Source organism: Haliotis cracherodii, unplaced genomic scaffold, assembly GCF_022045235.1.
Source record: "Haliotis cracherodii isolate W230 unplaced genomic scaffold, xgHalCrac1.p SCAF_4, whole genome shotgun sequence".
Classification (NCBI taxonomy): domain Eukaryota; kingdom Metazoa; phylum Mollusca; class Gastropoda; order Lepetellida; family Haliotidae; genus Haliotis; species Haliotis cracherodii.
Genome location: NW_027266297.1, coordinates 5,764,037 through 5,779,751, shown reverse-complemented (window position 1 = coordinate 5,779,751; position 15,715 = coordinate 5,764,037).

Sequence of the window (15,715 nt, the reverse complement as noted above, 5' to 3'; positions counted from 1 at the left end):
TTCTTTTGTTCGATCAGAACAAAGGAGATCGCTATAAAGCTCAGTTTTATATGGTGTGGTGTGGGAGAAACAGAATGTTTCTGTAAAATACGAGTACTACAGCTGTTATTATTTCATTAGAATTCATTGTCGTAAGAGGCGATTAACTGGATCGGGTGGTCAGACTCACTGACTTGGTCTTTTGGAAATATATTTTTTTGACATTGGTATACCGATACCTGTTGAAGAGCTGATCCCACCATTGTTCCTTCAGATGGAATACAATGTGACACAAAGCAAAGGACGAAATTGAAAAGTAGTCAAATAAATATTGCCACACCATGTCTATGTCACATTGAAACAAATCTGGTGTCGTCAGAAAATTGAGGCAAGAAACGAATTTTAGTAACGACTCTTTTACATTGAAATACTAGTATGTAGTAAAGGTGCATGACTTATTTCCCAGGATAGGTCTTCAGCAACCCATGCTTGCTGTAAAAGGTGTATATGCTTGTCGTAAGAGGCGACTAACGGGATCGGATGGTCAGGCTCGCCGACTTGGTTGATGCATATCATTGTATCCCAATTGAGTAGATCGATGCTCATGATGTCAATCACTTGATTGTCTTATCCAGACTCGATTATTTACAGACCGCTACCATATAGGTGCAATATTGCTGAGTTCTCCGTTAAACAACAAACCAACAAACAAATCAATAGGTTCAATAGGACTAAATCACTTATTCACCGCTGACGTATCCTTAGGTTATGTCACCACTCACACAGCCTTGACAACATGAAGGTCCCTCTCTGTATGACTTTACACCTGCCCATGTCGGTTCAGTCGGAAGAGAATGGGTTCCAGATCTCAAGGGAGGTAATTATTCAAAAAGATTTCTGATTATTTTCGTACTTCCTGATCTCCCGATATAATGACACATCACTAGCTACAGGCCAGATGTCGCCATTACGACATACACGCTGTAAAACACTTATGCAGTGGTGATGTCAAACGTACGCAAGTGGTCGCAGGTGTTGGTTGCTAAGAAACTTCAACACACGATAAAAAACATGGAAAACACTCAAAAATTGTGAAAAAATTCTTCAGCAGTTATTTTTATGAACTTGAACTTTGAACTTGAACGTTATAAAAAGTCAGCCGTTCTCATATTACCTAACTTTCCAACTCAAATATCATGATCAAAGATACACTAAATCTGATTTTTGTTAAATCAATTTTGTATATAAATCTTAAGTGAATAGAGTTTAATGCCACTTGGTCAAGGGTCCAGCCACATTCCAACAGATGTGAGCAGAAATGGATTTCCGACTTATACTCATGTAGGGAATCTAACCCAGGTATTTGGAGTGACCAGTGCAAGCTTTACCAGTAGGCTACCAAATCGCCCCATATTTATGGATGAGTGAGTATGGTTGTTCACAGCTTTTAGCAATATTCTGGCAATATCACGGCGGGGGACACAAGAAACAGGCTTCACATATTGTATCCATATGGGGCATCGAACCACTAGGTTACCCCATCGCCACATATTTGTAAATGAACGCGTTGAGGGATTAACATTACAGCTCTTCCACACTAGGATCCCCTTCCTCTGAGCTACCGTAGCGCTAAGTTGACCGTAACTCCCATACTTTAGCATAGACTTGTGACGGTCGTACCGCTACGATCGCTTTGTGGATAGGGGCTCTGTCTGCATGTCCAGCCAAACCGAAAATTTCACGTGAAGCAACATGTTTGATTTGATTTGTAAACAAAGTTTTGACTCCTTGAAACAAAAAGAAATACCGTCCTCTCAACTCGGAATACGCATAAAAGTTGGCAACTGTTGACAATTTGTTTGGTTTTGGCAAAAGAACAGATATTAATTAGATTATCCCCTTACGTTAATATAAACGTTCACGTTGCACCAAGGGGCGGTCGGGTAGCCTAGCGGTTAAAGCGTTCGCTCGTCACGCCGAAGACCCGGGTTCGATTCCCAACATGGGTACAATGTGTGAAGCCCATTTCTAGTGTCCCCCGATGTGATATTGCTGGAATATTGCTAAAAGCGGCATAAAACCATACTCACTCACTCACTCACGTTGCAACATATACACACAGTGCAAATTTACATTTACATTTGCACCTGCTCAAGACATGATGCAAATTTGCTCCTGGTGTAAATATACACACATGAGTAAACGCTTTCACATGACAAGCATACTCACATATGTATTTCTACACAAGTATGCACATATACACACATATGTATAGCAGCGCATGTAAACGGGGTATGAGTGAAAGATTCGGGGACACGTGCATTGTTTACAGCGTCATATAACATTCCCACAACCCGCCACCCACCCCACTTCACATACACACTCGCACACAAACACAAACATACACTGTTAAGTGGTAAGAAGGAGAAATTTGACGATCATAAGTCGATATACCTAATGTATACAAAACATCAGAGATGATAAATCCCTTTCATATATATGACTTTAGACTATAGAAACCTGATGTTTCCAAACCCATCGCTCTTTTCTAATGATCAAAAATGGTGATATGGGATCGATACTACAATCCATACTATGTAGAGATTAATAGCTTGTTGTCGACATATCTCCGACCATTAAATATAGTCTATCTAATTATACATAAATCAGCATCACACACAGAAAATGTCAAGGTCGTTTCATTTCGCGTTCCCCCATAACTATCGAATTTTGATTGGTCAGTTCACAACATTGATTTCATTTGCTGTGAATACGAGGCCGCATCTTCCTTTGAAGATCATGTATTTGTATTTCGACACCGGCACGGCATAAATAATGAATGATATAAACAGAGTGGCTCTCAGCATCTGTCGACGGAACTGACATTTTAGAAGATTCGATTCGGGCCTTTCAACATCAACTGCGTGAGATCAGGATATTATTTTTTTGTGATTTTATCTACAAGGCATGACTTTCGTCTCAAGTAAAGCCCTGTGTTTGGCCAGTCCTGGTTCCAGTACGGCGCTACCATGGTGGCGTGTTTGGCCATGATTCAGACAAAGAACCAGAGTTTACTGATCATTGATTCTTTTGTTCGATCAGAACAATGCGATTTATACAGCTGTAATATTTACACTGAATTTCATTGTCGTAAAAGGCGGCCAAGGTGATAGGTGGTCAGGTTCGCTGACTTGGTTGATGCATGTCACCGTGTCCTAATTGCGTAGATCGATGCTCATCATGTCAATCACTGGATTGTTGGTCCAAAATCAATCGTTTACAAACCGCCGTCAAATACCTGGAATATTGCTGAGTGCGGCACAAAACATAAAAAAAAACAAGGAAGAATATTTGTTCAGAAACATCGAGGTGACAGCAGGCGTTCTGCGTGCAACGAAAGATTTCATTGCCATTGAATAGCGTGACGTTGTGCACGTGGGACACATGTTCCATGTGTATTGGTCCATAAGCCACGTCGACTGGCCAAGAAAACATTCCATCCCTGCGGGTCGCAACGTACAGATCTGCGGTTCAACACTTTCTGGGGCGGTGGGGTAGCCTAGTGGTTAAAGCGTTCGCTCGTCACGCCGATGACCTGGGTTCGAATCCCGACATGGGTACAATGTGTGAAGCCTATTTCTGGTGTCCCCTGGCGTGATATTGCTGGAATATTGCTAAAAGCGTCGTAAAACCATTCTGACTCCCTCAACACTTTCTCCTTCATGCAATCTCCAAGTGGAGTGAGTTAGTATGGATTTACGCCGCTTTTAGCAATATTTCAGCAATATCAGTGAGTGAGTGAGTATGGTTTTACGCCGCGTTTAGCAATATTCCAGCAATATCAGGCGGGGGAGACCAGAAATGGGCTTCACACATTTTACCCGTGTGGGGAATCGAAAAGCGGCACTCACGGCACTCGCGGCACTCACCATATGTCACCACGATCTCAGCACACCGATACATGTCGATTTGAGGACACATACCTTGTGTATTGATGAAGAAAATATGTACATCCTTTTGCGTCTGTATTTTTGCATGGAAGCGTATTGGTGCCGCTGTCTAAAAAAGCCACATCATCTACGTTGAAGATACAACTCACATCTTCGTAGAAGATGCTATCATATATATTCATTATTTTATAAACTACGTAGATGAAAGTATCATGTATCGAATTATCGACTTTTGTAACAATATTTTCTCGAACAATCGACAATAGTTCCGGGTCAGTTATATATAAATCCTGGCTGAATTAAGAGTGACCGATTTGTTTGACTTTCAACCTTGAATTGTCTTTATTGACGAACGATCTGAACATTAAATAAAGTCAATCCTTTATTTTAATTTGTCGAAGTTACTGAAATATGATACACGTTGCACTTTCTCACAATTGTAATAAAGAGAGAAAAGTACCAAATGTTCTACAAACTACAGACCAACAAACGACAGTTTACTATAGGTAATTATTCAGAATTGTAGCAAAATTATATATCAACCATAAAATGGTTTAATTCGGAGAAATCACTGGAATACATGTATGGTGGTTATCATGAGTTCTCCATCACGGAAATAACAATGTGAAGAGGAAGGGATGAGAGTCAATAAAACTTTAAAATGAAACCAATACTCGTCATCGTCCTTAGAAGCAGCGAAGGTACAATTCTGCAATTTATATTTTAGCGCTGATAGTTTGACAGTTAAAAATGATCTCAGTATGTTCTAAAAAAACGGAAAATGAAAAGTAAAAAAAACCACACCAAAATGCTCCCAAACATTTAATTAAATTAATAGTATTAAAGTTATCGCCTTAATTTAAAATATAAATCTTTGTATAAACTAGTATCTAACTAGGGTCGCAACTTCATAAGACAATATCACTGTCTGAGTAACGATTCGTACGATTATAATATCACATACGTATGAAAGTATTATCTACGTAGATGGTAGTGCTCTTTAGACTGTGGCACTAATAGTCTTCTCTGTCTCCGCAAACAAAGACCCACGTTAACCCTCTGAAATAGGCTCTCGTATTGTTCATGCCATGTCAATTTCACAGTAACGTGTTCATTTGCAATATTAACACAGCAAATTTGTTTGGTAAAGACGGTGTTGTTTTTCATTGACCGGCTCTTGAGTTAAAATTAGTGAGGCTTTTTTGAGTAACCAATATCCTGCCTACGACTGTTTTAACTGCTCCCTACACTGAAACCAGTATGCACATTTAGCAGAGCAGATATTGACGGACGTGATAGCTATCTATTCCTGGCTTGCCTATAATAACGCACCCGGCGTGTGCCCTTGCTCAACAGTGTCGAGGAGTTGGATAGCATAAAATAAAACACAGTAATTGTGAGGATGCGAGGATCGACGTGTACATTTACACTCCCCAGAATAGCACCGTGAAACCAGCCATCCATAGGTCTGCGACAGATGCCTTTCTCTGGGGCTTCTTTTCATTACGCGTTGTTTTAGCGTGGTGTGAGTTTTCCTGAATGGGTTTATTATCGTGTGTCTACTGAGGTCATTGGCTTGCCTTCTTGGACATACTCTCAGACATCCTAGGCTGGCCTGTTGTGTCTTCTCTCTGAGATGACGGGCTTGTCTGCTGTGTCTTCTCTCTGAGGTCATGGACTTGCCTGTTGTGTCTACTGTCTGAGATGACGAGATTGCCTGTTGTGTCTTCTCTCTGAGATGACGGGCTTGTCTGCTGTGTCTTCTCTCTGAGGTCATGGACTTGCCTGTTGTGTCTTCTCTCTGAGATGATGAGATTGCCTGTTGTGTCTTCTCTCTGAGATGACGGGCTTGTCTGCTGTGTCTTCTCTCTGAGGTCATGGACTTGCCTGTTGTGTCTTCTATGATATTATATAAACACTCATATAATGTTCTATTTACTACCGAAGAAGATATCTACATACAGAGGCGAATTTTAGTGTTTTAGGACAGCAAGTCACAACAGCGGAACCACAATTTGTCGAATAACGTGAACAATCTTCAGCTATGGCGTCGTTTCTAGTGTGACGTCATTCCGACCTTATGTCACAATAAGATTCAATGACGTCAACAATGCCTCCCGGATGAGGGAAACAATACACTGTTGTCTCGTGACGTGGTATGACCACAGGGCACATATAGAGAATGTCATTCAAACGTGTATATTTGATTTTAAAAGACACAAGGGTGAGATTTTATTTATCATCCAACTTTTTTTCAGTTTGTAGACAGTTATAAAGCAGTGCCTTAAGTGTAAAATGTACTGATAACAGCAACAGTAGCAGATCCATTAGTGATGTCATTTGATTTGATCATTTGACGTCAAAATGGTCTGCAAAGCATTGTGATGCAAATTCATTGCAGCGATAACTACAATGCAGATATCCCTTGATCTCACCCAAGCGATATCTCATGTGGGAGGCAGTTTTGGATGATAAATGATTTTAATGAACCCAGACATGTTTGCCTTCGTAGGTCATGAATTGAGTGTCTGCTCTATGAGATCTGGGGACAGATTGCTCTGATTGTTTTGGCGGGGGCCTCAAAAGCAGCACAATCTTTTTTTACTTAGGTTTTGAACATTATTTTTCGTCTGAAAGTCAATTTCACTGATGCAGCCTCACGCCTACAATATGTACGCTAGCTCCACGTTTTTAATATACATGTTACTGGGATTATTTATTCACACGTTTCAGGATGTAAGAATAGATATATACTTTTTTATTCTGAATACTGAAAGGCCTCAGGCTCGTAGTACCTGTATTACCATGTATATATGGAGAGGTTGCACGCGCAGATTATACTTTCTAATTGACATGGCATGACAAATATACATTCATGTGTTACGAACAATATTGGTATTGACTGATCAAAGAAACAAATATATCTACATTTCGATGAACAAAATACGGTTTGGGTGTGTTTTTCTCCAAAAAAAATTATAAATTGCCTGGCATAAAACCCATGTTTGATGGTGGCTAAAAATGAAATAAAAATAAATGGAAATTCGAAGGTGAATTCGATACGGATATTATGGTTGTGTTTTGGGCCTTAAAAGTTCGCCGTGTTTCGGTAACGTGTGAATTTGTTGGGTACTTTCTGCAGTGTACACAATATCTGATTTCTTGGTATATTATTGTGTCTCGCTAGCTCAATCATTAATCTGAGTGCACTACATCTAAATTGTGATAATGATGTTCTTAACATTCTCAGGTTCACATCCACTGAATAGCTATCAGTAGAAAGTGAACCCGTGAAGATCCGGTATAGAATAGGTCCTCAGCAATTCAGATATCAATTACTGGATTCTCTGGTCCAGACTCGATTACTTACAGACCGCCGTCATATAGCTGGAATATTGCCGAGTGCGGCTTTAAATATCAAACAACAGTAGATAATGAAGGTCAAAATGACTTAAAAAATTTACTAGAAGGGTTAACAATAGTCCAATAGTTTGTTTAAGTGACATAAAGCATAGGAAAATAGGGGTATAACTCAATCTGTGAGACTTGATTTACCCCGATGGATAATTCATTACCCTCTAAACTCGACAGTCATTGTTACCATGCGATTCACAATCTGCACAATGTTCGACATACCAAGGATACATATAGAATACTAAACGAGCTCCCGTGTAATACCAATTTTATGAAACGAGTGAATAGTTGTGGTATCTGACGAGCGAAAGCGAGTCAGATACCACAACTATTCGCGAGTTTCATAAAATTGGTTTTACACGAGAGCGAGTTTAGTATTTTATTTATTACTTGTCATTTATAATGTTTTTAGAATTATACTGTTGAGTGTAAATAGGCTGACACCTACACGATCCTAATGGCATAATCCAATTGAGTTTAACAGAATAATACTTCAAACACGTCAAAAGTTGAAACGTATGAATTTAATATCATACAATAGTCCACCTTTAGAATTCAGGCGTTCGTCCTACAAAATTATCGTAGTGCTAAGGCTATCACAACTCACATAATTTAACTTAGACTAACGACTGTCGTTGCGCTAGAGTACGATCGCCTTGTGGAACGGGGCCTTGCAGCTCAAAGTTTACAATGACGTCACAAAACCCGATGACGTAATTTGTGGAATTTTGTTGCAAGATCCATCGGCGAAACAATGCCACGTGACGTCAGCCTAGCAACAAGGTTGCTGGGGTCATCGAGTGTGCATAAGCTCCTCCTAGTGATCTATCATCTCCACACACAATGTCGTTGAATACGCCAAGGGATGTTGAGAGCTTTCAATATTTGTTCGTGAAACGTGTTCCGAGAGTACATATGCACGCGTTTTGGTATTACACAATGTGTAATAAAGCTGTATGTTTATTAAACGGGTGATCTCTTCACGGGCAAGTAATAAATGGACCTATTCAAGGTGATCTGGATCCCCAGGGTCAGAGAAGAAATTTACTGAAGAGCCAGCTCCCCAAAACCCTACCCCACCCCACCCCACCTACTTCCCCAACCCTTTCTTAATCAAGTACACGTACAGTATCATGGCTTCAAGTCTATATTAACTATGTGGAAATTAATTTCAATAGAGACGTGATTTCCCATGGGTGACATCAAGACCGATCGTGAAGACCCTCTCATATCCAGAATTGTCTCAAGTCTTCTCCCAGCACGGCCTGTGCGCGATCTAACAGCGCCATCTGTAGGTTTCTCTACGTCTGTCAAAATCGTTCCAGTTGTTGTGTTTGATAACACTGATGTGAGTAATGAAAGACGGAACATACACCGATGTTGACATTGTGTTCGTGTTGTTGCGATGTCGGTCATGACGTGCCAAGCTGCAGAAAATCAATTGAGGGTCTCTGTTGGTTCGAAGAGTGTTAAATGTGCATAACCAACACACATACACAGGCAGATCGAGGACTCGAATCTGTTTTATCCCATGAGAATAATTTACGTTTGAGCTGGGAAGATAACTTCATTGTGAATGAGGAAAGATGAACAAATAACCTCTGAATCGACAACGGAAGTGTTTTCTCCACCCATAATTATATAAGGATACATCTAAAGCTGGCCAGAATTGACAAGATTCTGTTGTGTTTAAATCAAGGTTTATTTCTGAAAGTTTATTCTTTTAAAACATCTGTACAAAATTCTCCCTCCAGACGTTTGTGACATCAGTCCTATATTGTTAGAGGGCACGAGAGGCCTGGTAGTCTAAAACGCTGCAATTTCCTGAGCATAATTGTGTTGCTTAGGTGTGAGGAAACCTATGATGATGGGTTCGAATCCTGATTATGTTTCTTAGTTTGTCAGCACCGTTCTGGTACATTCGCCAAAGGGATAAACGTCTAAGACCTGCCCCACTTCGGGCTTTCCTTCCACACCGGCTATGTCGTCGTGAAATAACTGGAATACTATTTAAAGCGGAATAACGCCAAACTGACTCACTGACTCGTTATATTTTGTAATAGTCTCACTGGCCCACAATAACCTCATATGAGGGTACTGATATCAATGTATGATCCAAAATACAAAACTTAACATATACTATTCTCCTAGCTTACTTTGGAGAGCCTTGTCCAATTTTGATTAGACCAGAAACTTGATCTTCTGACTCCTACACTCCGGTTTTTCATATACAGTAAACTACGGTTATAACGAACTCAAAGGGACCACTAATTTTAGTCGTTATAACCGTAGTTCGTTATAAGCATATATGCAGCATATATAGAACAAATGGCCGGGACTAAAAAATAAGTTCGTTATATCGGTCAGTTCGTTATAAGCGTGTTCGTTATAACCGTAGTTTACTGTAATAGTTTAGTCTATTGGAGTTTTTCCCGAAGTTTGAACATGTTATCTAATTTACCGCTAATAAATTCACACACGTCATCCACCATCCAATTCACCTCTGAAAATCACAAATATATCACCCATAATTCCATTTACCTTTTTAAAAAAAACCCCACGTCACCCACCACCCAATTCACCTCTGAAATTGAAAAATATGTCACCCACCATTCCATTTACCTTTGCACAACACAAACACTTCACCCGCCATCTCTCAACTCATAGCCCTGAAACAAACCTATTTAACTTTTCCAATGTATTCCCATGTCAAGTACAAAAGGGGTACACATTATCTCATGCATCTATAACAACTACAGACACATCACATCATCACTTGGTAACAAACACAAACATCTGTCCAACTTCAGTTTCTTTCTTCTTTAACGACTCACCAGGCAATCATCTTCCGGAAGCAAGAGATTTAACTGACTATAAAAGTCCAGTTTCCATCCTTGCCGAATTAGGCTGGTATTATGGAGTTTCAATTTGGCTGGACTAACGAGTCTGTGCATAGTCCAATCAAAATCGCACACCGAAATCGAAATCCGGCTCGTAAACGTTCGTGCAGATTTCGGTCGATTACAGGATTTGCCAAGCATGTGCACCGCCAACTCCTTGTCAACAGATATTTTCCAAATCTTTTCATGTTTTACATCAAGGTGTTCACGTGATTTGATGCATTTCGCGATGTAAGACCCGTTTTATCACAATATGGATCTTGATTATCGATCAGATCGTCTTGAACTGGTGCCGCCATTTTGTTTGAAACAAATGCAAGTGATACGAGAGGTGGAATCTGATTCGTCAATAGGAGAGGTTTAGAGGGGACACATATACCTCGCAATAACCACTGGTGGCGCTACGATCGAGCCCAGGAATTCCTGCCTAGTTCGCCAAGGGTGGAAACTGGACTTTTAAAGTCAGTTAACTCTCTTGCCTCGGGAGATGCCCTGCAGTATGCCAGCTATATGCCAGTGGCCTGTAAAAAATCAAGTCTGGACCAGATAATCCAGTGATTGTGTGCAACAATCCACGCCGTTGGGTACGACGACCTGCAATCAACCCTAGTTACGGAAATGATCACCCTATCTTACGACCCAAAATAACTACCCAAGTGCGCAACCTCACAGAACATTGGGAAAATGCCATCTGCAGTAAATGTAATTCCACAGCACATATATTTCAAGCTGTTCTGTGGCATTTTATTCGTTACCAAACAAATATACTGAACAACAAAAGTTCCGGTGACATTGAATAAGATTTAATGCAAAGTTATGTTTTTTACCAAATCTGAAACAATTTCGGTTTGCAACAGATAAAAGACTCCTGTAAGTGTTCAAATGGTTTAATTTGCCATACTGACTTCAGAAAATGCGTGATTTCATTAAAAAAAAACATGAACATGCCAAAATGTCAATTTACAAATCAATAGCGTGTGTGTCCACCTCTGGTTGCGATGCAGGCAACACATCTTCGTCTCATGGAATAGACCAGGCGTCCTGTGGGATATCTGTCCTTATTTGCTGGAGCATGTTTCGAAGTTCCTGGAGTGTCTGTGGAACACGTGGTTGACGTCAAAGGCGCCGATCCATCTCATCCCACATGTGCTCGATTGGTGAGAGATCAGGGGAGCGAGCCGGCCAGGGGAAGACATTCACGTTGTTTTGTTGAAGAGAATCCTGAACAAACGAGCAATATGAGGCCGGGCAGTTGTGTTTTTGTGACTTGATTCCATACATGTACTACAATATTGAAAACCAAACTTTACTTGTTTGAAAAATACACTAAAATATTGGTGTCACAGGAACTTTTGTTGTTGAGTATAGTTTTCGTTTATGTTTCCACAAACCGAATAGAAATACACTAATAGAAATCTGTTTCTTTATTGGCGCGTGTTGCATTATTGCCGCGAACGATGTCACTGTTTCGTTTTGTTGTCTCTTGTTTTATACAGTAAAGGAGTAAATAAGCCGTATGTGAAGTTATTATTGTTGAAGAATTTATTTATAAGAATTGACTTCAATGTGTTTGGGCATTTTTTGAGTTATAAATGTAACAAAACGGTAAGCACACGTAAAAATATGCAAATCGTTTTTAACGTTTCATGTTTTTCACTCGCAGGACAACGGTTCCTCCACTTCATGACCCTTGTTATATAATCAGTCCTCGATCAGCACCGATACCAGACAGGTCTTTGGGAATGTGCTAGTCACATTGCTCACTAATCTTAACTCTAGATTCCTGGGGGCGTTTGTGAGATACCACATGTGCCCAAAGAATCATTCTTAATTAATTCCATGGATTCCATTGACCATGTTAATTTTTTTTTGTCATTGTAGAAAGGAAATATGCGCGAGCTGGTTTAAGTAAACAGGTTTATACTGGATACATTGTTGGGAGCTTGGCCAACGGTAACCGAGAGCCGCGATGTGGGGTCATGTCTTGACTGTGGGACTCCATCGCGGCTCTCGGCTAGGCCTACAGTACGTCAGTTATATCATGGCATGTCAGCTTGATGTTGGAAAAAAGGCCGAGGTGTTGATGGTTTACAACTTCGGTGAATCCCATGGGTATAGTGTTGACGCCCCAGAAACATAATCAGAGCAACCGAGATTCGAACCCAAGAACACACGTTTCTGACAGATTTGTAAGGGACGCAACTCTGCACAGCGACTTGCGGGATCATGCAGTACTGGAGTTCCTGGGATTCGTTTCAAAACCCTAGGGTTGGCTGTTGAAATAAAATATAAATAAAATTTGATAAATATGTTTTCCTTCCAGTGATCCCATAAAGGTTTTGTCAATCCTGGGAATGAAGAAAAAGAAATAAATTTTAGAAGGACCCCTCAAACAAGTCAACAGTTATATCAACATTAGACAGTGATTTGTGTTTGCTGTTTCGATCAGTATTTCGGCTGCATCAGGTTGCCAGGTTAATGTGGCATGCAAGCCCAAGTGATGCAGGTCTTAGAGGTTCAATGGTGAACCCTTGAACACCCCTGTCTTCAGTAACCTATGCCTGTTGGATAATTAACCGGTGGTCAGGCTCGCTGACTTAGTTGAAGCAGGTCATCGTATCCCAATTGCATTGATCAAAGCTCATGATGTCAATCACTTGATTGCCTTCTCCTGACTCGTTTGATAGGCATTACTTAGAAGTTGACGGATGACAAGATAGACACAATTTTTATGGATAACAACTTCTTTAATACTGTAAACAGGCGACGTTTCGGTATAGATCCTTATACCGTTGTCAAGCAGTCTTGCAGTCTTGCTTGACAACGGTATAAGGATCTATACCGAAACGTCGCCTGTTTACAGTATTAAAGAAGTTGTTATCCATAAAAATTGTGTCTATCTTGTTCTCCTGACTCAGTTATGTACATGCCGCCGTCATAGCCTGAATGTTGCCGAGCGCAGCCTTATGAGACACAGCACAAATTAACCTCAGCTCAAATGAACAGCTGTTTCGTACCTGTTGTCAATATGTTTTAATTTATCAACAACAGACGACTGAAACATGTCTGCATGATAATATTATATTTGTTGTAGTGGGATCATTCGGGTTACATGTGGTTTTATGCATCCCTCCATAGGCTGAACCACTCACCTCTGGGTCGTGACATAAAACGTCGGTAGCATTTAATCAATTATTATACCCTTCATGATATGCTACAACTTATATTGACCTTTAAAGCAACTTGAGAGGGGAGACATCTGCTGCTGGGTACAGACCGAAATTGACAGTTGTTTTCATAACTAAATAGTTTAACCTTACAGATCCGTTAGTACACAATGGACATTTCCCTATTTTTAGAACAAGTTTCATCTTATTTGAGGCCTTTAAGGTCGGCCCTGAGAGGGAAGGCCGGTGGTTTTATCCCCTGACTGGGTCCTTGTTGTTACCCTGTCTGGCGCTTGCTATTAAGGACTGGTTGGCTCGGAGTCAGTATACTGTGTCTGAGTGGGGTATTCAGGTTAAAAGTGCTGCATGGTATATCTCAGTGGGCTAGCACTTTAAGTCAGCATTAGTCCGGACCAGCACAAGCAGCTGCACACACGTGCTTGCACATGGTTAAATCAGTGAAACAATCTTGGACGCCTTGCTTCACCACATTTCACCTCTCTCACCTTGAAGCTTTGTTCCAATTTCTCAGGAAAAAAATTTAATAAGTTGCCAACAAGCTAATAATATACATTCTGAGAGATTGAATGTTGTTAAAACCGGCAGTCAATCATGCTCCAGTAGATGATCGAATCTGGGCCAGGCAAACCAGTGAAAGATTGAGCAGCATCCCACAGTCTGACCACCTAACGCCTCCTAGGGCTAACAATAGTGGGTTTCAGCCCCGTGAGGATTCCGGGGAAAATTTAGTTCCCAGCCATTTATACTTGTCGTTAGAGGTGACCAAATGCTTCTGGGTCAGGCTGGGTGACTTGGCCAATTGTGTGACATTGTAATCCGATGGCATGGACCGTTGACCAGAATATCAACAACTGGGTTGCCAAGTACAGACCCGATTATTTTACAGGTTGACATTAAAGAGCTGAAATATTGCTGAACGTGGATTAAACAACAAACAAACAAAAGCACAAACTGAAGTAAGTGGGCTGCGGACCCGTTCTAACTCAGGTTGCCATTCGGTTACAAACACAATGTTTGTTTGTTTGTTTGTTGTTTAACGCCGCACTCAGCAATATTCCAGCTATATGACTGCGGTTTGTAAATAATCGAGTCCAGACCAGACAATCCAGCGATTAATATCATGCGCACCGATCCATGCAATTGGTATCGATGACATGGCTCAACCAAGTCAGCGAACCTGACCACCCGATCCCGTTAGTCGCCTTTTACGACAAGCATAGTCGCCTTTTACGACAAGCATAGTCGCCTTTTACGGCAAGCATGGGTTGCTGAAGACCTATTCTACCCCGGAATCTTCACGGGTCACAAACACAATGAGACAATATGATGGTGGTATATTCTTATAGATTTATTCCATAGTTACTACTTGACTGGCAGGTGGAGTACAGACACACAGACACAGACAACACTCTCTACAGCAAAGACTGCAACTCACGCATTCATTGTTGTCAGGGTTGACAATCTCTCTTTCTAGCAGAAGAGAATAAGAAATGAATAGAAAAAATAATCTGCATATCAAGATGAAAATTTAGTTGAACGACAGAATAAGACATGTGAATAAAAAGTTTGCAAAAAAAATATCATTATCTTTCCAAGTGTGAACCTGTTGACAGGAAAATACTAGACATATGAAACTTCAAATCTAAAATACACATAAGATCTGTGAAACTGGCAAAAAATCAAAATACATTATGTACTACATTCAATACATTGTCAATACTTCTGTTCCGATACAATTTGTTTCTTCGTCACCTTGAATGCATACAGCAGCTATACAGCATAGTCACAATCTGCCCTATACATTGCTTCATCATCATGCAATGGTTGGACTAGCAAAGTTCATGTACAGGCGCTTATTTGACTTTGGTGAACAAAAGGGGCCGCTGTGCAGAATTACGTCCCTTAGGGCACCCCAGAAACTTATGATCATGGGTTCGAATCCCGGTTCCCCTGATTACCGGTATGTTTCTATGTTTGTCAGCACCTGTGTTCGTGGGTTTTATGAAAGTGTTAAACGTCTAAGACCTACTTCACTTCGGGCTTTTCTCCTGACATGCCATCATATAACTGGATTACGGTTCAAAGTGGTGTTAAACCCAAGTCACTCACTCATTCCATGAATTAAAAACTCATTTCATAAGCTCACACAGGTCACTACACTGCAAAGTGGTCGCATGTATACACATGTGATAGAGGAATGTGGTGTATACAAGAAACCTGGGAAGTACTGTGGATGCTTTCAACATCTCTCTCATCACATACACAAACATGGAGTCGACAACTA